Genomic DNA, 12208 nt, shown 5'->3' on the forward strand with positions numbered 1-12208 from the left:
CGCCAGACGGCGAGATTCGCGGCCCCCTACGTCTAGGGTAAATTGGAGGTGGATGCACGCCTGTCAGAGCGAAACTAGCCGAAATGAAACCAAATTTTCACTGAGGGGGATTAGTGACAGGGCACACAGTGGCGAAAGCGCTTCTTTTCACAGGATGCCAATAAAGCCACATTTTGCCGAGCGCGCGAGCCAAAACGACGAAGCGCCCCGTTATGATACAAAAGCACACATGTCACAATTCATTAAACGTACCGTTACAGAGGCCCCGTGGCAAAAATACATCACCATATTTAAACTCTGCTTTCTCTTCCTCTTCTTTAAGCGTAAGACGTTGACGTTCTGAACAGATTTTAGCAGAGATTGTCTTAAGAATGCAAATGATTTTTTTAAACTATAGGATTTCACTTTCTGTTGTGCTCTCTGTTTAGAAAAGTAACTGACATTATATAACATTATATTCTAATTTCTGGCAGGGAGGCCATTTCTCTATGCTATTTCTCAGGTATATATGCTATTTCTCAGGTTACCCCACATACACCGTTTTGGAAAACGTGTTTAGTCTATCAGCCCAGAGCTCCACTCCTGATAACTCTGTTAACACAGAGAGCTGTTATTCAAGATACACCAACAACAATAATGAAAATACTGAATAAAAATGTAACATACAAAAACTTTTTTTGGTATGATAAAAATGCCACTTTATACATATGGCCCTTCCTTCCACAGAAAACTGAAAATATAAAATGTAAACTAAATTTAAGGTCATTAGACAAAAAAAATGTGTCTGATTGTGCTCTATTTACGTCTCCAGTGAGACCAGGTTAACAGACAAGTATCAGAAAGGGTCACAGAGGACGTGCGATGCGGGGCAGGACAGCGGGGCAGCACAGTGGGGCACGAAGCCATCGGGGGTGTTTGTCACCCAGTGGCTGCTGTTTTCCAACCTCAGCTTGTTGCCTGAACGACAAGTTTGTATGTGTATGCATGAGTGAGTCTGAATGTGTGTCAAGACATCTGGGTCAAATCAAATCTCTGAAATGTTCTTGTCACATCACACACAGATTAGTGTAAGACTTGTGTCTTAAATGTTCTGATGATGTGGAGGTTCACGCCAAACCTACACAACCTTCAGAAGAAGAAGAGACACCGGTGCCTCTTCATCACATGGGGCATGTGGGTGGACCATGTGACGTCCTCTGTGATGTTTATACTGAGGAACCTGAAGCCGATGACCCTCTACCGTGGTCGCACTGCTCATCACACTGGTGTTCATCGTATACCGGTACCTTCCAAAGAGCGGAGCTTGGTTTGATTAGTGGCTAGCTTCTGCAATTGCCTTTGGGATCAATAAAGTTCCAGTCCATCTACCAAAGGGCTATGTGCAACCTCTCGAGCTTCCTAAGATCCATTACCAGCTGCTTGGTCATGCTGTCATCCTCATACTAAACCCTGGAGTGTGTATGTGGAGATGACTCCTTAATCCCTCTGTGTTATAATCTACTGAATGGAAATAATAATCATTCTTACCTTATGTCTGATCATCCGTTGTCACAGGCTGGTTTGCCAGTGAAAGAACAATGATAGTCTAGTAACTATAATTTTTTATATTAAAATGCTTTACTCTTTAAATAAGACTGTACCTGAGGGTGGTGTGTGTGTGTGTGTGTGTGTGTGTGTGTGTGTGTGTGTGTGTGTGTGTGTGTATTGGGGGGTGGTCCAATCTTTAAATAACAATGTACCTGAGGGCGGTGTGTGTGTGTGTGTGCTTGTTTGTGTATTGGGGAGGGATGTTCAGTCAGGCTCTTAAGGAGTCATCCACTCCATCATTGTTCCATTGTTCCTTCCCTAATTTATTTCTGATTGATCTTCCTGACATGACTGACGGATCAGGAGATGAAGGGTGTGGCTCCTGACCCCCCTCCTTTATTCACTGCCCTCTCCAACATGATTGGGGTCTGCTGTTTGAAACTAACCACCTCCAAAAGATCATTTCCTAATATTCAATCCTCTTCTGATAACTGTCACTGAAAGAGCATTTTTAATGTGCTGTATTTACTTGTCACTTATCACTTATGATTATCTGCACTTTTCTGGGTTATGTATGTCCAAGATGGATTCATTAGCTGTGATCATTGGATTGAAACCAGTCCTAACCATCTTTAACAGGCATATACTTGCTAATGTGTAGAACGACATTTTAGGCAGGACACCCATTTAGCTTGGAAATGGAAGGGTTATGACTGCAGTCTGTACAGCCATACCGTTAAGAGCACTTTAGCTGAAACTCCAATCAGCTGAGGCTCAAATGTGTGTAATGTTATTACAGCCATAGAGACGAGGGCGACAGGTCACCTGAAACACCCCCAACTCCTTCCATCATCCAGGGAGGAACCGATAACTGGAGATACTTTTGTCCACAAGATCCAAATGAATCTCATTGAATTAAAACACTAATTTAGTGAATAACAAATGGGTTCTGCTAGTTAACAATTAGCATTATGCAAATTAGATCATTTTAATTGGTTGGATCTAATTTCTCATTTATTTGGGCCCTGGGGTTCCTGTGGAGCACAGTAAATGTGCAATAATTCTTTCCATGGAAAATGACTATGTATAAAATATATATTTACTTGGTATAAAACGTTAATAAATCCATTAAGTGGCAAAAGCCAAACAAAATGTCCCAGTGGGTCATACTAAGCATCGATGAAGTTCTACTACTTTACCTAAACAGAAGACTTACTGGCAGGACGTGCAAGAAATATTATAGAGGTGTCGAATTCAGCTGTGAAAGCAAGCCAAGGACATATGATGTTCTGACTTGACTTAATTAAGAAGCGGTGATTCAGTACTTTCACTGAGCCATCTTCCTGAATAAACAACAGATCTCTGGAAAGACAGCAGGTTGGGGAAGGAAGGCCTTGGTGTGACGTTTGATAAATGTGTTCACAAAAACGTATCAAGGCCATTCGGGGAATGAATGGGGAGTCTGCTGCTACGGCGCAGCATTCAGTGGTCTCGGAAAATAACGTACTGAATCCTAAATGCGCAGGACCACATATTGAGTAGCGCCTCCTGCCCAGGCAGTGCGGTTTTATCAAAGCATGTGCTTGGCTGGACGCCAATTAAAGTCAAGATCAATATCGCCTGTACTCTAACCTTCTACCTGTTTCTTATGTGGCCAATACTCTCCCTCCCTCCCTCTCTCTCCCTCTGTTTCATCATCATCCTCAATCTCACGTGTTTCTCATGAGACAGTGTGGTCTGCTTTGCTGCTCCTGCTCTCAGACGCTCAGCAGTAACTCACTGGTAGTTCACCAGGTCACATGATTTATTAACCCTTGTGTTTCTACTGAGATGTTCATCATCCTCAATTAGGAACAAGCAACAATTTCTCTTACTTTATTTTAAAATATATTTTTTAAATTATATATTTAAAAATCATATCAACTTGAAGGCCATTGATATGGTGAAAATAAGTTTTATTTATAGCGGGGCTGCTCTAGCTGATCATGTTCTCTCTCTCTTTCTCTCTCTGTAGCTACTCCTAACATCACTGCGTCTATTCACCAGAAAGACGTGGTCTGGGTACACGTGTAGAACACAGCGGACACAAACTCACGTGACCTTTTACTGAATGATAAACCACACAAAGGCTTTGTGTGCAGATTCAGGAGCTTTGTAATACTTCTTCTGGGGCAGCTTGTTTCACACAGAGGCGTTATTTATTCGGAATATCCTTTCAGGTCTGGATGGGTGGCTCTGCGTAGCCAAATTCGCTTGCACACACTGCAAAAGATGATTGAAGTTTAAAGCTTTTGAGCAGTTCACCGCAGTATAGACTCATCTCTGTCTCTCGCGATCGAGCTGTTATTCCTAAGTTCCCAGGGGCGGTACGTTTCTTTGCTCGGAGAATCTTTCGTAGTCTTGTCTTGTGTCAGGGGATTCAGGACCTTTAGTCAGTCGATGGTGCATGGTGGAGAGTCGCTAAACGCTGTTCCTGGGGATATGAAGATGAAGCACCTCGTGCATGACTTTATCTTAAACGGGAAATGGAAGCGTTTTAGCACGGGTCTCTCAGGAGGGTTAAAAAAATAAAGATGGGCCATTTTGTCCTTGAGGTCCTTTTTATCGCATGCCACGCTACATTGGCTGTTTCTCTCGGTGGCGTCGGGTGAAAGCTTGTGCGTTCAGTCTTCGCGCGATCAGACCGTCCCACGTGTCTCCGCATTGGATAGGGGAAGCTGGAAGGATCCATCAAAATGAAAGATCTCTCTCTCTGTCTCTCTCTCTCTCTGTCTCTCTCTCTTTATCTTCCTCCGCTCTCCAGTGGAGCCATTAAAAATGCATTACTGTATAGTGTATGAAAGTGATGCAAAACTACTTGTCAACAACCTGTAGCCATGTCCACGTGTACACAGGCCTGACTGACATGACTGAACAGGTCTGGGTTTGCTCTGGCCTGGTCCCCGAGAGTATACAGCATATAAAAGTTAGATCAAGGGAGGTTTCACCCAAACACGGAGTTATCACAGGTGAAGCATGGAAGCAAAAGCTAATGTGGAACCAGGTCATCTAATGGCTGGTTTGTGTCTGCACTTCCTACTTATCTTAAGTATGTTCTTGCTACTGCATTAAGTTTATCTGCCGTTCTTTTCCTCTCCAGCCTCCTTTGCAACCATTATCACTTGGTTTTCCTTTATCAGAGCTCCTCTTACCACTCTCTGTATTCTCAAGTTGTTCTTCCCTTTTAGTTCATTCTCCTCTCTCTCTCTCTCTCTCTCTCTCTCTCTCTCTCTCTCTCTCTCTCTCTCTCTCTCTCTCTCTCTCTCTCTCTCTCTCTCTCTCTCTGCACTCACTCCTTCTCCCCTTATTTGGGGTATTCCAGCAAGGTGGGACTTTAAGACCCTGAGGTCGACCCCATGTATTTGCGACCTGCACATGTTTCTGTGGCCGGTGCCACCACCGTTGTGATTGTCGCTCCCCTGAGAAGCGCGTGGTGACAAATGGCCATCTGTTGGGCAGCGTTCTGCACAGGTGATCGATGTTTGATGGATCAGCACACACAACACACACGTGTGGACCCCACAATGAGGGCGGGGCTCCGCTTCAGATAGTGTTCATCACAGACCAACTGGTCACCTGTTCCGGTTGTGTAATAATGCTGAAAGATGGCCTCCCTGTCAGAGGTTGTGGTTGATGATATTTTTAGCAGAAAGGCTACAGAGGCTTTGAAAAAAGGCTTTGAAAGATCTCTATCCACACAAGATGGAATTAGGTTCAATAGGAGTTTAGTAGCACTTAAAAAACAACAAAACAAACAAACAAGGGAACCAGGTGAAAGCAAACATTACATGGAGCACCTATGTGAGAGGAAGGCTAATCATAGGTTCCCTCATGGCCTCCATCTGTCCAATAGAGAACACCCAGAGACACCCACATTACCATATGCATATAATAAAGTGTAATTTACATACACATGCATGATTCAGCCTGCACTGGCATGCCCACATCCACTGCAGGTTGCCTTATGATATGCATGCATAATTGAGACTACATTCAGTCTGTTAGTGAGGCAGTGGGATGTAGCAGTTTGAGTCCTGGGAGGTGTGTGTGTGGGAGAGCTGACTCTTGGTCTAACTTCCTGCTTCATATCTCGTGGGTTTGCGGACTTGGACTTGTTTGTTTCAGGCAGCGTTTTTTATTCCACTTGTGAAATGTGGAATATTTGAATAAAACGGTAATCAGCAGACTTCAGGAACAGCTCCCAGTGTCTTTTGCTTCCAGCGACTGATAAACAGCAACTGTGCAGGTTTATTCTAACTAAGCTCATGGAAAAGCAGCCGCAAACGGCAAAGCGAATCGCGGCCGTTGGCTCTGACGCAGCAGGAAACCTGACAGGTTTTGGAGACAGACCTTGTAGTTATTGGGGCTTTCAGAGTTTGCTTCATGCTATTGTCTTACTGACCTAAAAGGCTTCACTTCATCGTGAAAGTGTTTCTCGACATGAACCTTGCTTATCACATTCGATATTTCCCCAAGTCATGACCAACAGTGCCCAGTTTGATTTACTTATTTGGCTTCGAGGAACATGGTGAATGAAAGATGACTTTGAGACTGCCTTATTCACAAACCCCTGCGCTACACCTACAGTTAATGTTCAAGAGTTGAAATTCCCTCTTGTAGCCTTCGCACAAACACTTCGACTTGTCTTTGGGCCTTGGAAGTGTTTTCCCCAGGACTCACTTGATTATTTGTCCCTCTGCTCTGTTCGAAGCTCTTCACTATGCACCAAACCAGAACTGAGATGTGATAAAGGGGTGGGACCAGCCTCCCGGACATGCCAGGTTGAATGCTAAACCTGTTGATGTGCAGCAGGCCCATCCAATGGCAGCTTGAACGCTTTTAGTTCTATTTGACCCATGGGCGAAGTTTCCCTCACTGGCTCTCTTCCCACTCCAATGCTCTTTCCTTCCCACTCATATTGTCACTACCCTCCCACTCATATGTCCCTACCTTCCCACTCAAATGTCCCTACCTTTCCACTCAAATGTCCCTACCTTCCCACTCAAATGTCCCTACCTTCCCACTCAAATGTCCCTACCTTCCCACTCAAATGTCCCTACCTTCCCACTCAAATGTCCCTACCTTCCCACTCAATTGTCCCTACCTTCCCACTCAAATGCCCCTACCTTCCCACTCAAATCTCCCTACCTTCCCACTCAAATGCCCCTACCTTCCAGTTCTGTGAATTTGCTGAGCTCCACCTTCACCCAACCAGACATACTTAACCAAAAAATTAAAAAGGAGCCTCCCACAGTGAAATATGTGAGTGACCTTATGGATCAGTCATTCAAACCTGCTGTGACAGCGAGCGATCAGGGTTTAACTGCAGAATAGGAGAACAGCCCTACAGCAATTTGGAACGAGACGGCCCTTTCTCTCCTGCTGCAGTTTGGGAGCGCTAATGTTAGTGTGACTAGCATAGCATGCTAATTCTCCTCGCGTACTGCTAATCAAAGCGAGGCCTCAGGTACAGCTCTTGGCCCTCTGGTGCATCTTTACAACATTTTGCTAGGGCATCTGCTGTTGCCGTTCCGCATGGCTGTTGTGTGTTTGGGGCACCGAACAGGTTTTGCCACATTAGCCTTTGGCAACGTGAGTGGGGCTGAGGGTGTGGGTGGGGCTGTGGGTGTGGGTGGGGCTGTGGGTGAGGCTGTACCTCCCCAGCCCAGGAATTCAGAACAGATGCAGCAGGAAGATTTAGAGGATGGGAGAGGTGGGGCCTGTTACCCCCTCATGCCCCTCCCCCATCCTCATGCAGTATTTACTGCACTCCGTGGTGGGATAATCACCCTCTCCATCATACCCCACTCGTTCGTGGACGCTTCGTGGGGGTTGGAAAGGCTCGCTGGCCCCCCTGTGTGTCCTGCCGCTAAATTTAACTCCATACGTCACCTACTCCAGCTGAGAGAGATGAGTGAGTGCTGGCTGGTCGGTGCAAAACTGGACCCATCGCTTTGTGGAATCGGTGGTGTTTCATCTCTTAGACATAGGATGGCGCTGTGAACCTTAGAAGAACGCCCAAGAACCAACCTGGGAACTAACCAAGTCTGGCAAATCTAACTGCTTAGGCAGAAAGAGAGAGAGACAGAGAGAGAGAGAGAGAGAGATGTTTATGAATCATATAATTTTTTAATTTTTATTGCAATTTTGCTATTTTGGTTGTAACTGCACTGTGTATGAAGTCCACTGCCAAGTTTGTGGAGTTTTGCTACCCTGCAGAGTTTATCTCCAGGAACCCCTGGACAGACTGGGCTGGAAGCATGTGAAGTGTAGGAGGAGTACAGGAGCAGAACCGAGCCCTCTACCATGGTGCGGACGTGGACGCGGTACTGATGCACATTTCTACCATTCCTCTCTCTTTTATTGCACCTGTACTTTGCTCCTCTGGAGATCTTTTCCTGACTCCTCCTTGATCTTGAGTTTTTCTGAGCAGGCACTGTGTCTGCAGGCTGATTGTTGATTCATCAGATGAGCCAATTGAACTGATTGGTTAAACCTGCAGTGGGGTGGATGAGGAGGACTGGTGGTGCTGGACCTAAATGAAATGCGTTTGGACATGCTGTGCTGGTTTTTGTGGACAGGAGTGGGCTGCTATGTTGCCTTTAACCACTAGAGGGTAGAGTTTCCCCGAAGGCATAATTCATTTTAAATGATTGGGAGAAGATGTATACTGTCTATGTGATTGATGGGGAAGGCCTGAGATGATGTAGCTTTATGACCTGTCTGACTTGACCTCTGTATTGCCTGAAGGATCAAACTACATCCACTAGGCTGATATTAACAGTATCTAGTCACATTTGATTTGCATACTGTAGGTCAAATGACTTTTGATTGTGTGACAAGCCATGTTGGATCAGTATTGCTGGTCTGCTCTATGGTCTGTGTATGGAAGGAGTGGAGGTGACAGAACACCTGAATGTGGGAACACATTCTGCCTTCTCATCTGCTCCCCTCTCCTCCTCTACCTTCTCCTCTTCTCCCCTCTCTTCTTTCCCCTCTCCACTTCTCCCCTCTCCTCTTCTACCTTCTCCTCTTCTCTCCTCTTCTCCCTTCTCCTCTTCTACCTTCTCCTCCACTCCCCTCTCCTCTGCTCCCCTCTCCTCCACTCCCCTCTCCTCCACTCCCCTCTCCTCCACTCCCTTCTCCTCTGCTCCCCTCTCCTCCACTCCCCTCTCCTCTGCTCCCCTCTCCTCCTCTCCCTTCTTCTCTTCTCCCCTCTCCTCCACTCCCATCTCCTCCACTCCCATCTCCTCCACTCCCTTCTCCTCTTCTCCCTTCTCCTCCACTCCCCTCTCCTCTTCTCTCCTCTCCTCCACTCCCTTCTCCTCTTCTCCCATCTCCTCCACTCCCTTCTCCTCTTCTCCCATCTCCTCCACTCCCATCTCCTCCACTCCCATCTCCTCCACTCCCTTCTCCTCTTCTCCCTTCTCCTCCACTCCCCTCTCCTCTTCTCTCCTCTCCTCCACTCCCTTCTCCTCTTCTCCCCTCTCCTCCACTCCCATCTCCTCTGCTCCACGTTCATCATGAGTCCCAGTGTTCCCTGTCAGCTCCTATCAGTGTTCCTCGCCCCAGTGCCTCCGAGGGTGCCCGGCATGGACATGGTGGAGCTCCAGGGAGCTGCTATGGGAGCAGGTGGTCGGTGTGTTTGAGCTGGATTTGTGAGGGTGGGGAAGGTGACGTAGCGTGACAGGCGGCGTAACGTGACAGCATGACACGTATGCATGAGGGCATGGAGACATTGCCACACCTCCATGTCCCCCAGAATCCTCTGGAGTTGTAGTTTTTCTTGCCCAGTTTGTCTCTCTTTCTCATTTTTTCTGTCCTACCCTACGATGGGCAGACACGCCTAGACACTAGACACCAGCTTGCTTATCCATAATGTTAATTACTTATGCAAATTAGGGGTGCCAATTACTTATGCCAATTAAGAGTGCTAATTGGTTTATTAGACCTGCATCCATGGCAATGGGAGTGGCATTCCCAGATCACCCAGAACACCTTCACTGCCCAGGGAATCTGCGCTCAGTGTGTTTGTGTGTGTGTTTGTTGTGGGGTGGGGGATGGTTCAATTAGCCAAATATTCAGATAATAATAACATGCAACTTTCCAGGTTTGTATTAGATGTATTAGATAAACAGAGTGGGTTTGTGCAGACGTGTGTGTGTGTGTTTGTGTGCACATATGTGTGTATGTATTAGAGATTGTGTGTACATGATTGTGAAACAGAAAAAACGTGTCTGCATGTTTGTGAGTGGGAGAAAGTGTATGTTATTGTGCCTGTGTGAGTGAGAGAAAGTGTGTGTGTGTGTAAACTGTGATCTCTAATTCCTCAGGATGAGCAGATGTACAGACGGTGTGTAAGACTGCACAGAGGGGAATAATGAGGGGATGTCTGATGAAGTCCTGATGGATTTTCTGCACAGGAACGTACTGTCAACTCCACCTGGCATGGGGGAGAGAAACTGCAGTAAACACACACATGACCCAGGGAGAGACAGAAGGCATGGAGGTATAAACCGAACAGCAGAGCGGAAGAACGGGTGAGAGATGGGGATTAGGGTGGGGGTGGGTGGAGGAGGCTCAGTCCCCTTTTTCATGCTGCTGGTTGAGAATGTATAGAGGGTGGAGCTGCCTTGACAGCAGATGGAAGGATGAAGGAATGGATGAGAAAAAGAGGGGGGGAGAGAGGGAGGAAGGCTGAAGATGGCTCACTGCTGGGAGGCTGTCTGAAGGCACGGCCGTAGATCTGGAGACACAACGACCACAGCGCCCCCCCCCCCCCCCCCCCCCCCCCCCCCCCCACACGCAGAAAATGTAAGACTACTGTTAGCCCATTGCAGCAGAATTATCGTGTCACCTGTGTTTATGTGAATGTGAAAGTGTGTGTGTGTATTTGTCTGTGTTTATTTGAACTTCTCTAGTGTGTGTCTATGTTTATTTGAATGGTTCAGATGTGTGTGTGTGTGTGTGTGTGTGTGTGTGTGTGTGTCTTTGTTTATTTGAATGGTTCAGGTGTGTGTGTGTGTGTGTGTGTGTGTGTGTGTGTGTGTGTGTGTGTGTGTGTGTGTGCGTGTGTATGTGTCTGTGTGTATGTCTGTGTGTCTGTGTTTATGTGAACGGTTCAGGTGTGTGTGTCTGTGTTTATTTGAATGGTTCCAGTGTGTGTGCTGGTGGTGTTTGGGTTGCGGGTGGCGTACGTTGGTGGAGTCTGTCCTGGTGTGGAGTGAGCTGACCCAAGAGCTCCGCCCTGCTCTCTGCACCTCTACACCAGAACCGCTCTGCCATCTCAGCATCGTGTGTTTGTTTACATGCACACTTATAACACACAGCTATCAGGTAAGTGTAGCAATATGTTTGTGTTTGCATGCATGACACTTGGGGTGTTTGTGTGTGTGTGTATATGTGTGTGTGTGTGTGAAAGTTAAATTAAGTTCCCCTCATGTGGGCAGTGAGAACACACTAGTGCCCAGTCGTAGGGTTTATGGTTAAGTGCACTTCAGTCATGGTCTAGCTGGGAAGCGAACCCACAACCCTGCGGTCACAAGACCTTGTTACCACCAGTAACTACCAGACCATGTATGTACATGTGTGTGCATGTGTATGTGTGTGTACATGTTTGTGTGTGCATGACAATGTATGTGTGGATGTGCATGAGGGTGTGTTTGTTAGTGTGTATACACCCGTGCATGTGTGTGTGAGTGTGTGTGTTCCACCAGATGGCAGCGTGGCTGAAGGATAATGAGAGGAAATTAGATGATACAAAGGAGGGCTGGAAGTCACACACACACACACACACACACACACACACACACACACACACACACACACACACACACACACACACATTCTCATTCACTCACTCATACAAACACACACACGCACGCACGCACGCACACACACACACACATTCTCATTCTCACACACAAACATACACAAAAACACACACACTTTGAAGGGAAGGTTAATAAAGTGTGGCTGGCAACGATACTCTTTGCTAACTATGACCTTGTTGTAAGGGTATGGTACTAATGTGTACAGCAGATAAACACATATTTGTTTTAGAAGGGTCTTGTTCTAAGTTATCTGGTAGGTTTGCGTCATTGTTTGTGTACAAAATAAATAGAAGTGTGAATGCACAACCGGGAAACACAGTTGTGTTTTCACCACTACACATGTAGACTGCTTTTAGCCTTGTCTATGTGGGAGAAAGATGTCTATGGAGCTGTCAGTTTGGACTCATGGGATTTGTAGTCCACATACTCATTTTCTGTTCAAGTAAGGGCAAATTTGACTCTGTCTATAAACACTCACATGACTCTAAACATACAACTGTAAATACCACGACTTTTGGTATTTTTGTGAAAAACTTTAAAAGAGCTAAGAGCTTTGATGAACAGTGACAGGACTTCAGCATACTCAGAGGCAGTCTTTGCATAGAGGCGTTCCTAGGCAATTGCCTAGGAAAATGTTCAGGTTTGAATGTGCTGGAATTTAGGCTAAAGTACTTGAAAATGCTTGAAATTGTAACTACTTCGTTTCACAACAAATAGCTATCTGACTGAATAGTTCTCCTGTATTATGTTAACAAATATGAGCCTCTTGTAATTCCAGTACGAAACATGAGAGAACGTGAAGACGTTAA

This window comes from Brachyhypopomus gauderio, unplaced genomic scaffold (assembly GCF_052324685.1).
Source record: "Brachyhypopomus gauderio isolate BG-103 unplaced genomic scaffold, BGAUD_0.2 sc57, whole genome shotgun sequence".
Classification (NCBI taxonomy): Eukaryota; Metazoa; Chordata; class Actinopteri; order Gymnotiformes; family Hypopomidae; genus Brachyhypopomus; species Brachyhypopomus gauderio.